Below are 18152 nucleotides of genomic sequence, written 5' to 3'. Positions count from 1 at the left end.
CATGCCTCCCAACCCAATTAGCCCATCATCACTCAAGCTGTCTGCCATTTGACTAGTCTTTGAACTTGGCCTTGCAAGTATCACTGCTCCTAGGAATAGAAGGGAGTGTGAGCATACCCTTATCTTCAAGTCTCAGCGTAGTTTGCCCAAAGTATATTTCCATCTAGACCATGTGACAGGAGACCGTGTATTGAGATTCTTCTTCATATTTAATACTATTAAAATGAGTAACACTTGGCACTCATAGTCTTTCCTTAGCATCTTAACAGGAGCCTGCCTTGCCTCTCACGTTCATAGTATCTTTCCATGATAGACAACCAGATTCTTGGCTGCCTCAGCCCATGACACTGGGCCAGACAAGCCTTCTTGATTCTTCCTCCATCGTCAGCCGTCCTTATTCTACTGCGCCACTCTTTCAGCCCTTCTGCTCATGAGATCCCAGTTTGCTCAAATTCAACGTGTAACATCCATATTCTAAATAATGGCGGCATCGCCTGCAGTCTATTCACTAAGTATAGCCAGCCTACATGAATACTTAGTCTACTTGCGTTACTGCATCTATACAATTATAAAAAACGGCTTGCATTTTCTTTGGTGCTCTTTGCACGTGCAATCTTCATTCCGCGCGTAAAGGGTCACTCGATCCTCTAATCCGTCATCAGATTTTATATGGTCTATTCACCTTCTCTCTTAGCATCTCTTCTTGGCGTGTCTCCTTGCTTCAAGTGACATCACCAGTTTCCTATTCCAATCATCTTCACATACTCTTCAGGGATCTCTCTCAAAAGACTGTCAGCTCTTCGTGGATACATAAAGAATGGCTTTCTCAATGGATACCTTGTCTCAAAGGCCTTTCGTGCTATGGGCATCATTACAGGTGTCGTGTTTGTCACTTTTTCCAGTTCCCAACATATAGGCAAGATAGGGGCGGGACTTCCGGTAGAGGCATTTGGCTCCTCTTCTACAATGTGTATACAGGGATGCTTTTGGTGATGGGTGGGATGTTTCATGATGGTGTTTGGGGTCTCACATTGATGATGGGTTCTCACGTGTTCATGTGTCTTGCCACATGTTCCACATGGTTAATTGTTTGTTGTATCTGGTGATAGCCCATTCACCTCTGCCCATTTGCTACTGGAGGTTAAGTTCATTGTACGTTAAGTACCTTTCTGATCCACTGATGTTTAGGTGTTCCTTTGGCACTTGCTTGTAAATGTGGATGTGCCCACACTGCATTCACTGGTATGGGTAATTTGCATTGTGTGTGTTGAGGAGGGATGTGGTCAGCCACCCACCCGCAATCACCTTATACTTGATCTCATGTCGCACATTTGTTTATTTTATTTATTTATTGGACATTTGTATGGTGCCTGTACACAAGTGTTTCCAGGCACCACAAGACAAAAAAAAGGTGGGACATAGGGAATAATCAACAGTAACGGTCTTGCTATGCCTTGTGATATTCTTACTGTTCAAGTGCAGTGACAAAAAGTACAGGGGAGGGTGGAAGAAGGGTGCATGGCTGGGATGGGGCGGTGAAGTGCAGGAGGCGGGGGCCCAGGGGGTGGGAAAGTGCTGAGGGGAGCCACAGACAAGCACCAGGGGAAACAGGGGATAGGGAAAGCAAGTGAAATGGACGGGATGGACCAGATTTAGGCTAGTCCGCGAAGGGTGGCAGAGGGCAAGTGATGTTAGGGATGCTGGTGGAGACTCTAAGGCTCATGAGGGACGAGGCACCAGTTGCCGCAACAGGGGGACTTTAGTACGGGAGTGAGAGAGGAAAGGAGGAGGAGAAGAGAAAGTCTTGACAAGTTTCTGGAACTTAAGAAGTCTGAGGGGGAAGAGAGGCCCTTCCAGAGGGAGGCTCCTGCCGAATAAAGAGATCTACCTCCCACTCTCTGCTTGGAGAAATGTCTGAACTGCAGGGAGTTGGAACTAGAGGACTGAAGAACTCTAGCAGGGAGGTATTTAGGGAGAGAATGCTGGATGTAGAGAGGTCCAAGACCACCTTGTGGATGATGCAAAGGGTCTTGAATGTAATCCTTGCAGTCACTGGGAGCCAGTGGAGAGATGTTAGGGCTGGAGAGATGCAGTCCCTGGGCTTGAGGCCAAGGATAAGTCTTGCAGCCCTATTCTGGATTAGGTGAAGAGAGTGAAGGGATGAAAGGGGACTATTGAGGAAGAGGCTGTTGCAGTAGTCTAGCCTAGAGGGACCAATCTCTGATACCTCACATTTCGGTCCTCCAAGGGCATTCACCTACAGCGCTTTGAGGCCATAGCAATGGCACAAAGGCACTATACAAATGCCACATTACATTACATTGCATTATTATGTCACATGTACATGAAGTGGTCAATGCGTAGCTGGTGCAACAGTATGGTGTCCTGTTGATATTCAGCTGAGTGTGGTCTAATAGGGAGCCATGGAAGAAGCTACGGTCCTGGATTCAATGGCAGTGCTCCCAGGAGTTCATGTTGGAGAAGGACATGTGGCAGGTGTACTTCATCGTGGAGACAGGCCATTGGAGATGAGGTAGGTTGGTGCTCCATATTGAACTGGTAGAGGACAGACTTGAGGGTGGTGCCTGTGGTTGGGGCAGAGGTTATTGGGTGTACTGGGCGGACTGGAGGGAGATGCCTGGGGTTGGGTCAGTGGTCAGTGGGGGTGCTGGGAGCAGGGTGGACTTGAGGGTGGTGCCTGTGGTTGGGGCAGAGGTCAGTCAGGGTACTGGGGGGAGAGCAGAATTGAGGGTGGTGCCTGGGGTTTGGACAGAGATCAGTGGGGGTACTTCGAGGAAGGCGTACTTGAAGGTGCTGTTGTGAGGCACCTTTTCTCTGGGGTTTGTGAGTGCTGCTTTAGGTTAAGGGGGCTGAGTCGCAGTTTTTCCAGGGTTTGCGGGTGCTGCTTTGAGTTGGGGGGATGAGGCACCGTTTTGAGTGGTTCCTGGGTGCTGCTTTGAGTTAAGGGGACAAGGTGCAGTTTCTCTGGTGTTCTTGTGAGTGCTGCTTTGAGTTAGGGGGAATGAGGTGCAGTTTCTCTGGTGTTCGTAGGTGCTGCTTTGAGTTAAGGAGGACGATGTGCAGTTTTTCGGGGTTCGCAAGTGCTAATTTGACTTGGGGGTGAGGTGCAGTTTCGTAGGGTTACTGGGACGAGGACTTGAGAGTTGCAGGAGAGGACTGGATGTAATGGTTTCTTGTAAGTAATCCTTGATTATGTTTTTACATGGATTCGGCGCAAAGTTTCTTTAACGGTGCTAATTTCTGCTTGCCATGGGGGCGTGTTGTGGGCGTTCCGGGCGCAAGCCTTTATTCTTTGCGCTGCAGATTTCTTTGTGCTATTAAATCTATGAATCGGCTACCCACGTTAATCTTTTCGTCCATGCAATGTTCTTTCTTGTGCAAAGTAATTAGCACGGACTTAATGCATTTTTTGTAAATTAGGCCCTTTGGGAGACACCGTTTTTCGATATGTCATTCTGCATGGGAATGAAACATCGCACAATCGTGGCAGCCTTGAATAGTGTTTGTTTCCAAAGATAATGTTTTTTGCTTTTAATTGGATGTTTTGTTTTTAAGAAGGAAGGTAGGTCACATGTCACTTACTTGATCTACTCCTGCATGGTCTTTTATTCACAGTAGACATTTACATCGGGTTGGAGGGAATGTTCTAGATGGAATGCGTTGAGATGTGTGGTCACCAGTGTGATGGGCACAATCCTGTTACTATTAAGCTTATCGTCCTTTAGGTTTGCCACTGCCTAGGTTACCAAGTTGGTAATAAACCCGGGTCAGGCCACAGCCCTCGCATTGGCTTGTAGCAGTGATTTTTTTTTGGCAATGTTGATTTTGGCGTGGAGGTCCTACTACTTTCTTCAAAAACAAGTCCAAAATAGCAAGATGGCACTTCTTTTTCCTGTTCTACTCCATGGCGAAAGTCTGCTTTGCTCCTGATCATGGTCTTATACATTCTTTGGTACTCAAACTGGAACCAGACCACTTCAAGTTCTGCAAATGCCGGAAAATGCTTCTCTTCTGTCAAACTCTTGGCACTGAGGTCTCTCCGCCATTTTGCCACTGAATATTCTTCTCTTTATCAAACATTTGGCACTGAGGTCCCTCCCTATTTCATCGCACAACACTACTTTCAACTTTTTCCTGCTGACATCTAACACTCTCTATGGAGAGCTATCACGTTTTCACCGCACCACAAGCTGCAAGTTTTTCACAGTGCCATGTGTATGATAAAATATGTTATGAATACACACGTTTTTTACTGATCACTGGAAGCCTTGGGCACGGCCCTCTTGCCGTGACAAATGACCTTTGTACCCTCCTGCCTCACTACCTCTTCTAGCCACTCCTTCCTCTGGCTTTTAGATTGGCAGCCTGGAACATTTTCCATGAATGTGGTGCATTACAAAACACCAAATAAATAAATAAATACTGAAAATAAAACGGGAGACTAACATACGTGTTTGGAGGGATGGTCAATGCATCCCAGAATTTAATTTAATGAATGCATGTAGACTTAACTTGAAATGAATGCGGTTATTTTAATAATATTTTAGAATGCTTGCATGAATATATATTTTTCTACACAGTAAATAACAATGGCAAGTGCTCTTCAAACCTGCTCTATGGGCGCGGGTGAAGAATATTGCTGATATCCCAAAGCAGGATAGCATTGTGTGCTGTGGCTGCACTGTACTTTTGGATTCAGCAGTGTGCTGTTGACATTTTGTCCTATCACTCCACATGAAAGGTCATCTTTAAAGCATTTTGAAAAACAAATGCCCGGGAAATGTACCTACTTAACTTTGAGTAGGGTATTTGCCTATCACCCTTTGTCATTATTTATCAGTGTCACCATAAGGCAATTCCTAAGAACTATTTCCAAATGCATAATGTAAAGCACAATGACTTTGTATATGCTAATCCGATCACCTCTGTGCGGAATTCGTCTCTGGGCGTGATTATTTTTACCAGATGGCCGCATAATAGGAACAGATGGAACAGCATGTCCTCATTGGCAGCTCGTATCTTTCCTATCTGGCAACTCCCTGTAACAACATTTTAATCCTGGTGTTAAGTCCAGAGGGCATACTGAATTCAGGGCACAGGGCCTCAGGCTGCGTCATTTTACAATACAGTAGCATGCCAACGTTATAGCATGTACTTCTCAAAGCATTTCTTTAATGAGTGTATTCTACATGAAGCCTGCTGGTTTTTTGCTCTACGTATGGCCTCATCACGAGTCTGGCGGTATCCACCCGGATACCGCAAGTGCAAATATCGTTACCAGTTGGGCGGTTATTGCTCATACCCCATTGGGTCCACAGGACCCAATGCTGTTGAGGGGGGTGGGGGGTAACATTACCGGTAATAGCGCTGAAAACAGCCAAAAACGGGCACTAAATGGGATTTTCACCTTGCACTACTGCCCATTTGGAGCCCAACTCGTGATTTGGCCAGCCCTTAAATGCAGCGGTAATACAGTTACCGCTGCATTTAACGGCTACTGCCCAACTCATGATGAGGCAATGATCTGGAGGCTTAACAAAGCCCCACCCCCATTCCTTCTAGCTTCCGAAGAGTTCAGTCAGCTCTTTGGTGGAAAGTTCAGTTTGAACATGTCACTGTCCAAAAGTGAGTTCAGCAAAGTTGTTGAGAAAGCAACACTGGTCAGGATGACATATTATAATAACTCACCAATTCACTCGAAACTACAGACAAGTAGGTTTCCCTGGGCTTCTGACCCTTTACATTTACTTTGTGCACATTTTGTGCGGTTTTTAAAAGCTCCTTGCTCGCTTGAGCCCTCTTGTTTTGCATTCGTGCTGGCTTCCTCGTTTCAAGTGTGTCCCCGCCCCCTCCAGCCCTCCAAGTTCCTGATTGGCCTTTCCTCCCATTCTGGAACACCTAACAAGGGTCTTTCCCCTCACCACCAGTGCTGTATCCATTTTGGGCTCCATTCTTGGAATTTTTTGCACGGTTGAAAGTGACTTTACACTACTGAACAGTGACTTTGCACTGCTGACACAAACTCTGATTCTTGAAACTGTGCAAAGTGTATTTTTGCTGTGCAAAGTCAGTGCAAAGTCATTTTGTACCACAAAAATAACTTTGAGCTGACTTTGGACAGCAAAAATACACTTTACACAGTTCCATGGATCAGGGTTTGTGTCAGCAGTGCAGTGTCACTTTTAGAAGTGCAAAGTCACTTTCAACCATGCAAAATATTCCATGAATCGGGCCCTTTATCTCAAGCTACACACAGGCGGGTTTCCCTGGGCATCTGACCCTTTGCATTTACTTTGTGCATATTGTGTGCAGTTTTCAAAAGCTCCTTGCTCACTTGAGCCCTCTTGTGTTGCATCAGTGCCGGCTTCCTCATTTCGAGTGTGTGTCCCAGCCTCCCTCCTGCCTCTGAGTCTCTGATTGGCCAGTCCAGCCCTTTTTAGGGCATCCTCACAGGGCAGCCCTCGGCTAAGGGCCCCAAGGCAAAGGGCAGCTACTGAAGAAGTAGGCCCAGTTTTTGTTTTCCCGAGATTCACCTTTAAAGCCAGCCGTTGTCAACCATCAGTGACTGACAATGTAAGTCTGGTCTCCGTGAGGAGTACAGCAATTTCTGTATTCCAGGAAAGCCCTACCACTCTATTACCTCAAGCACACCCATTTTAGTCACCCAATAAATTGGTCTTTTACACACTGTTGTATGGCAAAGTAATATGTCTCTCCACTGACAGTTGACTCTCAAATGTAGGCATCCTCTCCAGCTTCCTATGTCTCTCCGCTGACTTTTGACTCTGAAATGTAGGCATCCTCTCCAGCTTCCCAGTTGTCTCAAATCACGATGTTTATCATTGACTGCTGTGTTTCAAATCTAGGTGTCACTGCATTTACTGTTGAGTCCCAAAATTAGGCATTTGTCCATTTATCCAGTTACCCCAAATTTGAGCGTGGTGCCATGGACGGCTGTGTGTTTAAGTCGTCTGGGTGTTTCTGCATTTACTGTTGAGTCCCCAATTTAGGTGTTTATCCATTTATCCAGGTACCCTAGATTAGAGTGTTTTATCATTGACTGCTGTGTTTCAAGTCTGGGTGTTGCTGCACTCACTGCTGAGTCCCAAATGTAGGCGTTTCTCCATTTATCCAGGTGCCCCAAATTTGAGCGTTTCATCATTGACTACTGTGTTTCAAATCTAGGTGTCACTGCATTTGCTTCTGTGTCTCAGATTTGGGATTTTCGCCCACAAGAGGGACTGGGGAGCAGGCCGGACCAGAGTGGAGTGCTGGGCGGAGTGGAGATGTCCAAATGGGAGGGAGATTTAGGTGTGCCCTTCCTTATGGAGGGTCAAACGGGAGACGGGGGAAAGAGATGGGCCTGACTTAATTGGACCACTGACAGAGAGCTTTGGAATAAATTGGGAAGGGAGAGGCACCCCAATCTTGGAACTGATGGACCATGGGGCACACATCCCCCCTGGAGGGGTCCATCGGGGTGGTGGTTACTGCATGCCAGGGAGTGCTAATGGGGAGGGGATGTGGGCAGCACTTGGTCTACACGCAATGGGTGGAAGGGTACTGCCACAGAATAGCCCAATGACGATCCACTCTTCGGCACACAACATAGGAGTGGTAAGTGTAGCACACCAAAATATACGACAGTCAATCAAAACAGGGAGGGTAGGATAGGGTATACCGCCACTAACCAACCCTACTAAAGAAAACTCACCCAAACAAACCCATATCTCAACACAACAACAAACTGCATGCACTTCACTACACCACAACAATGAAACAAACCACACATAGCCTTGCACAACAGCGCATGACTGCTACCAACACAAAGTCACAACTAGGCTCAGCGAATAGTGTAAACCGAACTGAAGCTGCAACAACACATCTCAGCTCTCTTCCTCATTTCTCCTGCTCAGTCCTACTAACTTACACCCCTTTGCTTTACAGATCCGCCAGAGCGCTAAGGGACCACACAGTTGGTGACAGTGCACAGTATAAGAACCTTTAACGTAACATACTTATGTGCACCACTACATGATTATTCTAAAATAGCAGAACATTATGCCATCATGTGTGAGGCAACAGTGAGACGTTCTGTAGTCTGGCAGAATAGCGCTGCGTATGAACATTTTGGGATATGTAATTATTTCCATTGTGTGGCACACATGATTGATGACACTGTAAATGCAGACCCATGTCACAGAATCGTCTTTAACTCTATACCATCACATATTCTGTGTGCAGCAGTATCGAGTTTAGCACTGGCTGAGCAGAATGCAGAATGCTCGCTCCCAGAGGGTTCAGTTGTGGAGGATGTTACTGGTACCTGACATGCAGGAGGGGAGAACTAAGGGCCCCTGTTGTGTTTAGAAGGGTTGCTGACAGGCAATATTGCATTGCTTCTGTTGGAGGAGGGAGTATTATATCTCACTCTTGGTCTTTCCCGTGGGAGTTGGTCATTGCACAATGATGCCATGTATGCAATGAAACACTCCCCCCATCAACATGCATCGGAAGCATGGTTTGCACTAACAGTGACTTGTAAAATACGACAGGACTAACACATGTACTTACATAATGACACCAATGTGTTTTTGCGGTATGCTGCTACACTGTTGCATTTGTAATCGTTGGCATCCTGAGAATCCTCCTGTATCTTAAATACCTTTTTATTGGTTACCTATCCATGTAAAGGACACACGAATTGCGAGGGAGCCACTTAATCAAGTTTGCATGCGATCTGTAAATAAAGCAAAACATGTCTGGGGATGATTTGAATCAGGGCTATTTTATTTTAAAATGACAGTTCATTTTTTTCTAAATGAGAAGTCTTTAACGAATATTTAGAAATCAGCGCAATGCATCAATTACTTATTTCAAGCAATCAAATGTTTCAGATGAGAGTTTTGTTAGTGACTCTATCTGGAACTGTCATTTGCCCCTGGGGTGTCAAACATAAGCATGTATGCGAAGTTAGGCCCCCACAGCCGAACAATCAACTTCCCATTATGCAAAGTTGTTCTTTTAAGCAAAATCCAAATGATAATTTATTCTTTAGCCACACTGAAGGACTTTCCACCACTGTTTAATTAAAACATGAAAATAGTCTAAGCTCTGCAAAGTTCACAAACCAAACCTGTAAAACATCACTGGTGCCTGCTTTTAGGGGAGTTTTCCTGAAGTCCCACTTGGTAGTAAGACTTCAGTAAGCTATCCCAGTGGTTTGTAGATCCCCAACTCTTAGTATCAGTGTGTACTACTGCTGGTTATCTTGGTAGAGTGGCAGAGCAGTCAGGCTTACCTTAAGAGGAAGGTGTGAGCTCTAGGTAAGTACACTGAATCCAGTTAGACATGCACATCAAAGAAATCCTTACACATATAAGTTATGTACAAGTATATATTTATTATATTTACACCAGCATCATCTTAAATACTTTATATGTTAACACGAGAACACTTCAGAATACGTTTTAGAATACACTTCAAAGTATATTTTCACTTTTATGATCGTTCATGGTTATATTTGTTGCAACGTTAGAAAGGGTAGAGACAATGTTATCGTATTATTGGCAATCAGGGGTCGCTCGTCCATAAAGGGCGAGGGGGTGTCGACCCACTGGGACTTGGCCCCCTCTCACCCATTATGGAGGAGCCAGCCCAGTAAAATACGAGCACTCCCTCAGCTATTTTTTTCAGCTGAGGGAGTGCTCTTAACTGTGAAAGGGACATTTTTTTCCCTTTCACACTTAAATTTCCCGAGCCGTGTAAGCTCAATGAGCAATGCAAAGCTGGGGGCATTTGCTTCCCCAGCCTCGCATGGCTCATTTGAAATGCTGGCTGGGGAACTGCATGTCTGTATGTGTAAGTGGACGCTCCCATGCCTCCTTGCACATACAGACGGATCAGTCTGGAGTGGGGTGTCTCCGGAACCACGCTCAGGCCCCTTGCACACATGTGCAGGGACCAGGAAACTTCCTGATTCCTGTTCATGCTTGCAGGTGGCTGGAGCACTGGAACCTCCAGACCCGTGGCAGAGGGTACGTTTGTTTATGTTAATTTTTTAAAATGTAAATTATGTGTATGGATGTTTGTGTAATGATGAATACTGGTGTAAGTGCTTTCTGGGTGTATGTTGTGTAAATGTGCGTGTTTGTATGTTTGTTTATTTACTATTTAAATATGTGTATGGATGCGTGTATGCTTGTGTTATGAGTGAGTGCATGATGGATGCTCATTTGAATGAAACAGAGTATTCTCTGGGTATGTTTTGTGTAATGTAGGTATGTATGCTCATTTGTTAATTTTTAAGTATGTCTATGGATACGTGTATGCCTGTTAGTGCAGGATGGGTGCTTGTGTGAATTAAAGAGTGCTTGCAGTGCATATGTTGTCTAAATGTGTGTGTTTGTATGTTCATTTATGTATTTAAATTTGTGTATGGATGTATTTATGCTTGTGTTTTGTGTGAGTGGATGATGGATGTTCGTTTGAATGAAATAGAGAGTGCTTGCTGTGTGTATGTTGTGTAAATGTGGGTGTTTGTATGTTTATTATTTAAAGATATGGATGCGTGTATGCGTGTGTTTTGAGTGAGTGCATGCTGAATGTTTGTGTGAATGAAAGAGTGCTTGCTGTGTGTAGGTTGTGTGTGTATGTTGTGTACATGTGTGTGTTTGTATAATGGGCATCTATGAAAGATGGCCAGTAAAAAAAAAACATGCCTTACCCCAGTGCCCCCCAGCACCTCGCAATCACACAATCACATTTATCATTATTGTGATTATGTCTGACTGCAAGGTGCTGGCACACCATGGAGCAGGCATGGCATTTTTTTTTATTTTACTGCGCATGGTTGATAAAGCAAGAATAAGTGTTATCATGTATTGAGACTTGCATTTTTTATGCAAACAGTCTAGCCATTTCTTACTGAGGCATGACATTTTGTATTGGGCATCTTTGATAAAGCAAGCAGGATCAGTCTTACTGTGGCATGACATTTTGTATTAGGCACCTTTGGTAAAACAAGCATAAGTGTTATTATGTAGCTAAACTGGCATTTCAATGCAGCCTGTTCAGTCATTTCGTATTGTGATATGGCATTTTGTATTGGGCATCGTTGGTAAAGCAAGCATGAAAAGTGTTATTATGAAGCAAGACCGTCACTTTTATGCACCTAGTTTAGCCATTTCTTATTGCGGTATGACATTTTGTATTGGGCATCTGTGATAAAGCAAGCATGAAAAGTGTTATTATGTAGCTCGACTGGCATTTTAGTACAGCCAGTTTGGACATGTTATCATACTTTGGCATGCATTTGTAATGGTAAAGCCAACTGGAGTATGTTCTTATGCGGGGATACTGCCATATATTGGCAGAACAAACATGGACATGTTTTCTTATAGTATCATTACTGGCATTATTCACAAAGCAAAGAGTATGTTCTTAGATGGGATTAATAGGGTATACTGTTGCAGTCAGCATGGAAATGTATGGGCACAGCCAGTGTGAAGGTGTTTTATACTGGCACATATTGTGGGAAAAGGCATCATGAAAATGTGTTGGCGAAATGCTCCTGTGCATTGCTGGTGGCTTGCATCTGTTGGATTTTTTAATGAGTTATCCTACAAACCCCAATAGAAAATTGCTTGGCCTTTTAACCAATTTTTCTAAAAATGGTGCTTCGAAATACACAATTTTCACCCATTATTTAAAAAAGATTCTCAGGGTGCGAACCCCCCCACACACCCCTTGAGTGGTGTGGGCTCCCTCGCTACACTCAGTTGCTCGCACTTATCAGGGGCAAATATTTATGCACATCTAGTCCAGCTGCCCCTGTCGGTAATTACACGCACTCGCGATTCTTAGAAGAAATACGGTAAGCCGTTTACTCTGCACACACATATAAGCAAGTTACCTAAAGGGAGCAAAATGCTTGGTTAGTGGAAGGCTAGCAAGGTTCAAGGTTCTAGAGATGAGTTCTTTGCTCAGCAAATCTTTCAAGTCCAAAAACGCAACCCTAGTTAAGGCAATTAGGAGAGGGCTCAAAGTCCTGGCAGGCTGTAGAACATGAAGAGTTCCTGTGGATCTTTTTAGCCACAGTACCTTAGGTTTGAGAAGACATTGTGACTGGATTCTCTATGATGTGGCTGTGTTGGACCCGACCTACAGTTTCCTTGGTCTGATGATGAAAGGCAGGACAATGAGCGGAATCTCTCAGCAGCAGTCTCCAGTCAGTACCTGTGGCACGGTTTCCATCAACTTCTTGGTTCGCTCTGTGCTTTTGGCATCTTATCTGCAGCACCAGCAGAGGACGCGATTTGCCCGGTCAATCGTCTTCACTTCCTAGAGTCACACACTCTGCTCAAGGGGTTGTGCAAGCTGGATCATATCTACGGAGTGTTATTTAGAGCTCAGCAAAGATTTGGAGAAGTTCGGCCATTATTCGATGATGCACTTGGAATGGATAGCAGGTCTCATGGTATTGGGGTTTCTCAGCTCTGAAAACTCACAGGACCTTGGGAGATGGCTTGATTCAAAGTTTGTCTTGGGACTGATTTTTCCCACCAGTCAAATGGTACTAAATGTGCTCTTCGGAGTTCCATTGTCACACAGAAAATGGGGTCAGGACAGCCGCGATCGCTACACAGTGTTGCAAAGAGTTTGCCGGCATCTCTGGTCATCTTCTTCTTTGGTTACTTCAGCTTCCATTGGTTGACATGCTTTACACTCCAGAAGCTTCACCTTTTATACAGTTCCAGCACTCGCTCCTCTGCAATCTTATTCAGCAGTTTACAGAATGTTTTGTTTGGCTGTCTAATCAGGACAGCCAGACCCCCAGTGGGAGCTGGTCCCATTCAGGCACTTTGGCAGACAGAGGGGTGGATGATTCCTCCCACACTTCCTGCCTGCCCAGACTCTCTGGAGCCTAGGCGGGGACACCCAAGGGATCCCGCAAAAAACAAAACACATAAACAGGTTTCCTCCCGCCAGAATGGTGAAAAAAGGGCTGACATAAAACAACCACGCTAGAAATGGCAAATAAAGAAGGGAGCCTCTGAGTTGGCACTCAGGCGCCCCTATTATTTTTAACCGGGGTTATTGGCATAGCCTGCAGTAAGTAAATCACACAATAGTTGGTAGGACACGTCCATTGCCACCCGCGATTACTAGGAGTTGTCTATGTGACTTAAAATGTCACAGGAGCAGAGAGAAGGAGGATAATAAGTATCCCTGTGGCACTCCACTGAAGCTGGGCTGTGCCACTTTCTCAGACTACAATGTTTAGGAGAGATACAGAGTATCTCTCTATCCTTAAGAACTGTAGTTACTTGAGGATATATAAAAAGAATCTTAAAGGGGGGACAATAAGGGTCCCCAGAAACACTGCCCATAAGGAGCTGTGCACTGCCATAGTAAAATACAGATGCATTTAAGAGGTATGGATGAAAATAAACTCCATAGGACAATAAAAATACAAAGGAAAGAAGGCCAACAGACAGAGCCCATAAGGAGGAATTGGTGGAAAAAGTCTCCATTCATTCATGATTAAAGAAAAAGGTCCAGAAGTCCAGCAAAATGTGCTGGGGGTCGCACTAGGAGAGGGGATGAATGACAATAATGATACCTTTCCCTAACACTTGTCCCCCTAGACTAGGGACAGGAGGATCCAATCCACTCCTTGATGAATCTTCAGTCGGTCATACTTTCTGGAAAGACCATCAGCATTCTTATGCTGGGTACCTGACCTGTGCTCAATAGTGAAGTCAAAGCTGTGTAGGCTTATGGGCCACCTGATTAATTTTGGGGTTTCTCCTTTCATCTGCATCAGCCACCTTAAGGGTTGTTGGTCAGCTTGAACCCTGAAAGTAGTTCCATAGAGGTATGGCCTAAACATCTTCAAGGCCCAGACAATAGAAAAATATTCCTGTTCAATTGTGGCCCACCTTGTTTTCCTATCTTTTCTACTAATAATGCAGATGGGGTATTCCCTGCCTTTGACTCAGGACTGCTCCTATCACTGTGTTTGAAGCATCAGTTTGAACTAGGAAGGCCTGAGCATAATCTGGAGCTCTCAGCACTGGAGATTTACAGAGGTCATCTTACATCCCCTGGAAGGCTTGTTCACATTCCCCATTTCACTTGACCTTTTTAGGGTACTTGGGAGAGGATACAGTATTCAGAGGAGACGCTATGATCCCATAGTTCTCAATGAAGTTCCTGTAGTAACCAGTAAGTCCTGAGAAGGCTCTTACTCGAGTTTGAGCAGTTGGAGTGGCCCAGTCTTGTACAGCTCGTACTTTGCTAGGTAAGGGCTTAATATCTCCTCCTCCTACCTCATGACCAAGGTAGACCACTTTTCTCTGGCCAACTTGGCATTTGCTTGCTTTGATGGTCGTATTGGCCTGCTGAAGAGCCTGTAACACATGTCCCAGGTGGTCAAGATGTTCTTCCCAGGTAGTGCTGAACACTGCAATGTCACCCAAGTATTCCATGCAGATAAGAATGTGTTGGTCTGGAGTAATCTCCGCCATGTTAGCCTTGTGTTTATGCTACTGCTGGACCACTGCTTGACCAGTTTTTAATTCCTCTGAAGCCTCTGTCATCATTTGTTCCATCCTCTATCTGAGGCCTCGCACATAGTCAGTAATCCTTATTGGCTTCAGGGAAGGAGCACTCTAAAGACCCTCCTTGATCAGGGTCAAAGGGCCTCTCAAAGGAAGAGCATAAAGTAACTCAAAGGGGTGCAAACCCACTCCAGCTTGAGGAACTTCTCTATGGGAAAAAAAGGCATGGCAGAAGAAGGTCCCAATTTCTTCTAAGTGGTTCTTCCAATGATCCAGTCATGTTCTTCATAGTTTTATTAAACCTCTCTATCAGTCCATTTGTCTGAGGGTGGTAGGCAGTTGAGAACTTGTAGGTGACCCCACAGGTTTTCCACATGGCTTGCATGTAGTGGGACAGAAAATGTGACCCCCTGTCAGATATCACCTCCTTAGTGTAAGGAAGGCATGGTATCACAAGTATGACAGACACACATGATGTAGTTCAAGGGTGTTTATTGAACTATTATTGGGTTGGAAAAACACCTATCTAAACCTAAGTTATAATGATGGAAACAAGCTACAACCATCAAAACAAAAGAAAACACTGTCCCAGTCATGTCTTGTCAAATAAAATGTGGCCTGTGCAAAAACACCTATTGCCAAATTTTACTCTAGATAACAAAAATATGTGGTGTGTTGCAATTTATAAAGAAAACAGTGTAAGATAAACAAAAGGTCCATGTGGTATGGGAGTTCAGGATTGCTGAACTATAGCTTCCCCTTCCCCACGTTTCAGCATGGGACAAGGTGGAACAGTATGACACTTGGAGCACACTTACTTCTCTGGTGGGAGGAGGCAGTCTTTAGGATACATCAGAGTCTTTCAGCATAGCGTCTCTAGATACTTTCTCAAGTCTCTTTCTCCCACAGTGCCAGGATCAACACAACGAAAACAATAAAACTCAGAGTTCACTTCTTTTGGGTTCCCACAGCCGGGCTCAGACTGTTTCTTCCCTTTTTGTTTCTCAATTAAATCTCCCTCAGCCAGACTCGGATTCCCTTCCTTTTTATCATGTTAGGTCCCCCTCGATCGGGCTCAGACCTGACACTTTGACAACTTCCTTCTTTCCATATAATAGAACTGAAGACTTTTGACTGAGCAAGGGATTTGACTGTTATCCTTGCCTGACCACTTTAATCCTTTTCATCTGATCTCAAATATTCAATCATATCATAAAGTTCAATCCAATCTCAATGATTCAGCTCACATGGAACTTTTCGGCAGAGATCTTTCGACTGGACACCCAAATGGAGCCGGACCACTCTGCTACTTAGTATCGAGCACTCACTTCTTAAAAGTCCAAATAAAACATTTATCAGCGTCCTCCTTTTACTCACATATTTCATCAAATGCCTTATTTGACACTTTGTTGCCACCTGCAACCTTCGCTCATAGGTAGCCCAGTTCACACAGTTGCCTTCAACTCACCGTTTGTATGCAAGGTTTGGCTCACGGCTTTGATCGTGGAGTCAAGGGCGATAACACGGCGGCTGTGCTTCTCCTCGGCTCGTTCAGTCAGGAAGGAGGGCCTGAGGTATCTCAGAGGCACCTTAAAAGATCTGAAGGCCTTTCTTCGCTACACATGTGCTGTTTCTGAGTCTTCAACAGCCCAGCGATGGTTAGTCAAACAGGTCAAGGGTACTTCTCTCCTCTGTTTCTCCCTGTGACTTTTCATCTGGCTTCCTCAATTCAGCTGTGGCCTCGAAGAACTTTCTCCTTCTCCAGCTCTGCTTCGTTCTTCACCTCACTCGTTGCCCCGCTGCTCGTAGTGTGCTCTCATGCTCTCTCTGTGCTGGGAAGCGTAACGGGAATCAGGTGTGAGTTGTTAAAGTTAATTGCCTGACTCTGCATGACTCTGATGTTGGGACATCCTGCACAGAAGGGCTGGCTGTAAGTTTGTCTTCACCCAGAGTGCAAAGTCCCTGTAGTCATGTTCGTGTAGGAAAGTGGGGATACAGTCAAATAACACATGGAATGAGAAGGTGTAAAGGGATAATGGGGAAGTGGATACTGTGTCTCTCCATTGGGTGTCCCAATGCCACTCCCCTGGGGCCCCTCATCCAGTTGATCCTCCCGCACTGGTCCACCCCCAGGAACTGGATCCAAAAGCGATGGCTGTGTCCTGGCCACCTGGATGACGGATCCCAAGTGATTAGTTCATGGAACACCCTTTGGTTTCTCACATACACTTCCCCTATGCGATGTGACCATTTCTGTTTCACAGGTAAACTGAGAAAGGAAATTCACATTTCCTTGCCTTTCCTTTTCGGTGTTCCACATTGAAACAGTAAGGTTGAGGGTCTAGAAACCATTGCATAGTTCTCGGGTTTGAGTCTTTCCTTTAGCTTATCCAGACTAGCAGAGAATGGTTAGTTACTAGTCTGAATTTTCTGCCTAATAAGTGTTATCAGAGGTGTGTAATGGCCCATTTGATGGCAAGGGCCTCCAGCTCTATTACTGAATCGTTTTTTTCTCTTGGAAGTAGTTTCTTACTAGCAAACAGAATTGGGTGTTTGAGGCCATCACCTACTTGGGATAATACTGCTCCTAGGTCTGCTAAGCAGGCATTGTTTTGCAGGATACACTCTCTGGAGAAATCCACTACCTTTAATACAGGGGCTTGACAGAGAACCTGTTTTAAATTGGTGTAATAGATGTCATCTTCTTCTGACCAATGAATCTTTTGCAGCTCTGCATTTTTAAATTTGTCTGTTAACCTGGAGGTCTTGTCTGAGAACATAGGGATGACATTTCGGTAATATCCGATAAGGCCTAAAAAAGCTCTAAGGTCTCTTTTGATTTTTGGTGTAGGAGCATCTAAGACCGCATTTACCTTCTCACGTTGTGGTTGGACACAGCAATTACCCACAAAAAAGCCTAAGTACTTTACTGCCGATTGGGCGAGTCAGCATTTTTTTGTATTGGCTGTAAGGGCTCCAACAATGGTACAGAGATGCAATAGGTGTTCCTCCGAGGTTTGACTATAGATGAGCATATCGTCAATGTAGGCTCCGCAAAAAATGGGTATACGGTCTAAGTATGGTATCCATAAGTCTTTGAAAGGTTACTAGGGCCCCATGGAATCAGAATGGAAGGTCTTTAAATTGGAAAAATCCAATGGGTTGGAGAAAGCTGTTTTTTCTTTGTCAGGCCCATGGAGTGGAACCTGCCTGTAACCTTTAGTTAGGTCCAGAGTAGACAGGAAGACAACACTACCCAGCTTGTCGATCAGATCGTCAATTTGCGGCATGGGATACGCGGCTGAGATGGCATTCACCTGGCGAAAGTCAATACAAATCTGCCAAGATTGGTCCAGTTTTGTCACCAAAACAATTGGGGAAGATCAGAGACTAGAAGAGGGTTCTATGACGTTGGCTTTTAACATGGTTTCTATCTCTTCAATTACTATCTTCATCCTGGACTCAGGGAGTCGATAAGGTTTTAGATGAACTACCTTTCCTTTACAGGTCTTGATGTAATGATACATACCCTGTTCATTGTTCTTAGAAAGGCACAGCTCCACCTCA

This window comes from Ambystoma mexicanum, chromosome 7p, assembly GCF_040938575.1.
Source record: "Ambystoma mexicanum isolate Mex_15411 chromosome 7p, UKY_AmexF1_1, whole genome shotgun sequence".
NCBI classification, from domain to species: domain Eukaryota; kingdom Metazoa; phylum Chordata; class Amphibia; order Caudata; family Ambystomatidae; genus Ambystoma; species Ambystoma mexicanum.
This window is presented reverse-complemented; position numbering follows the sequence as displayed.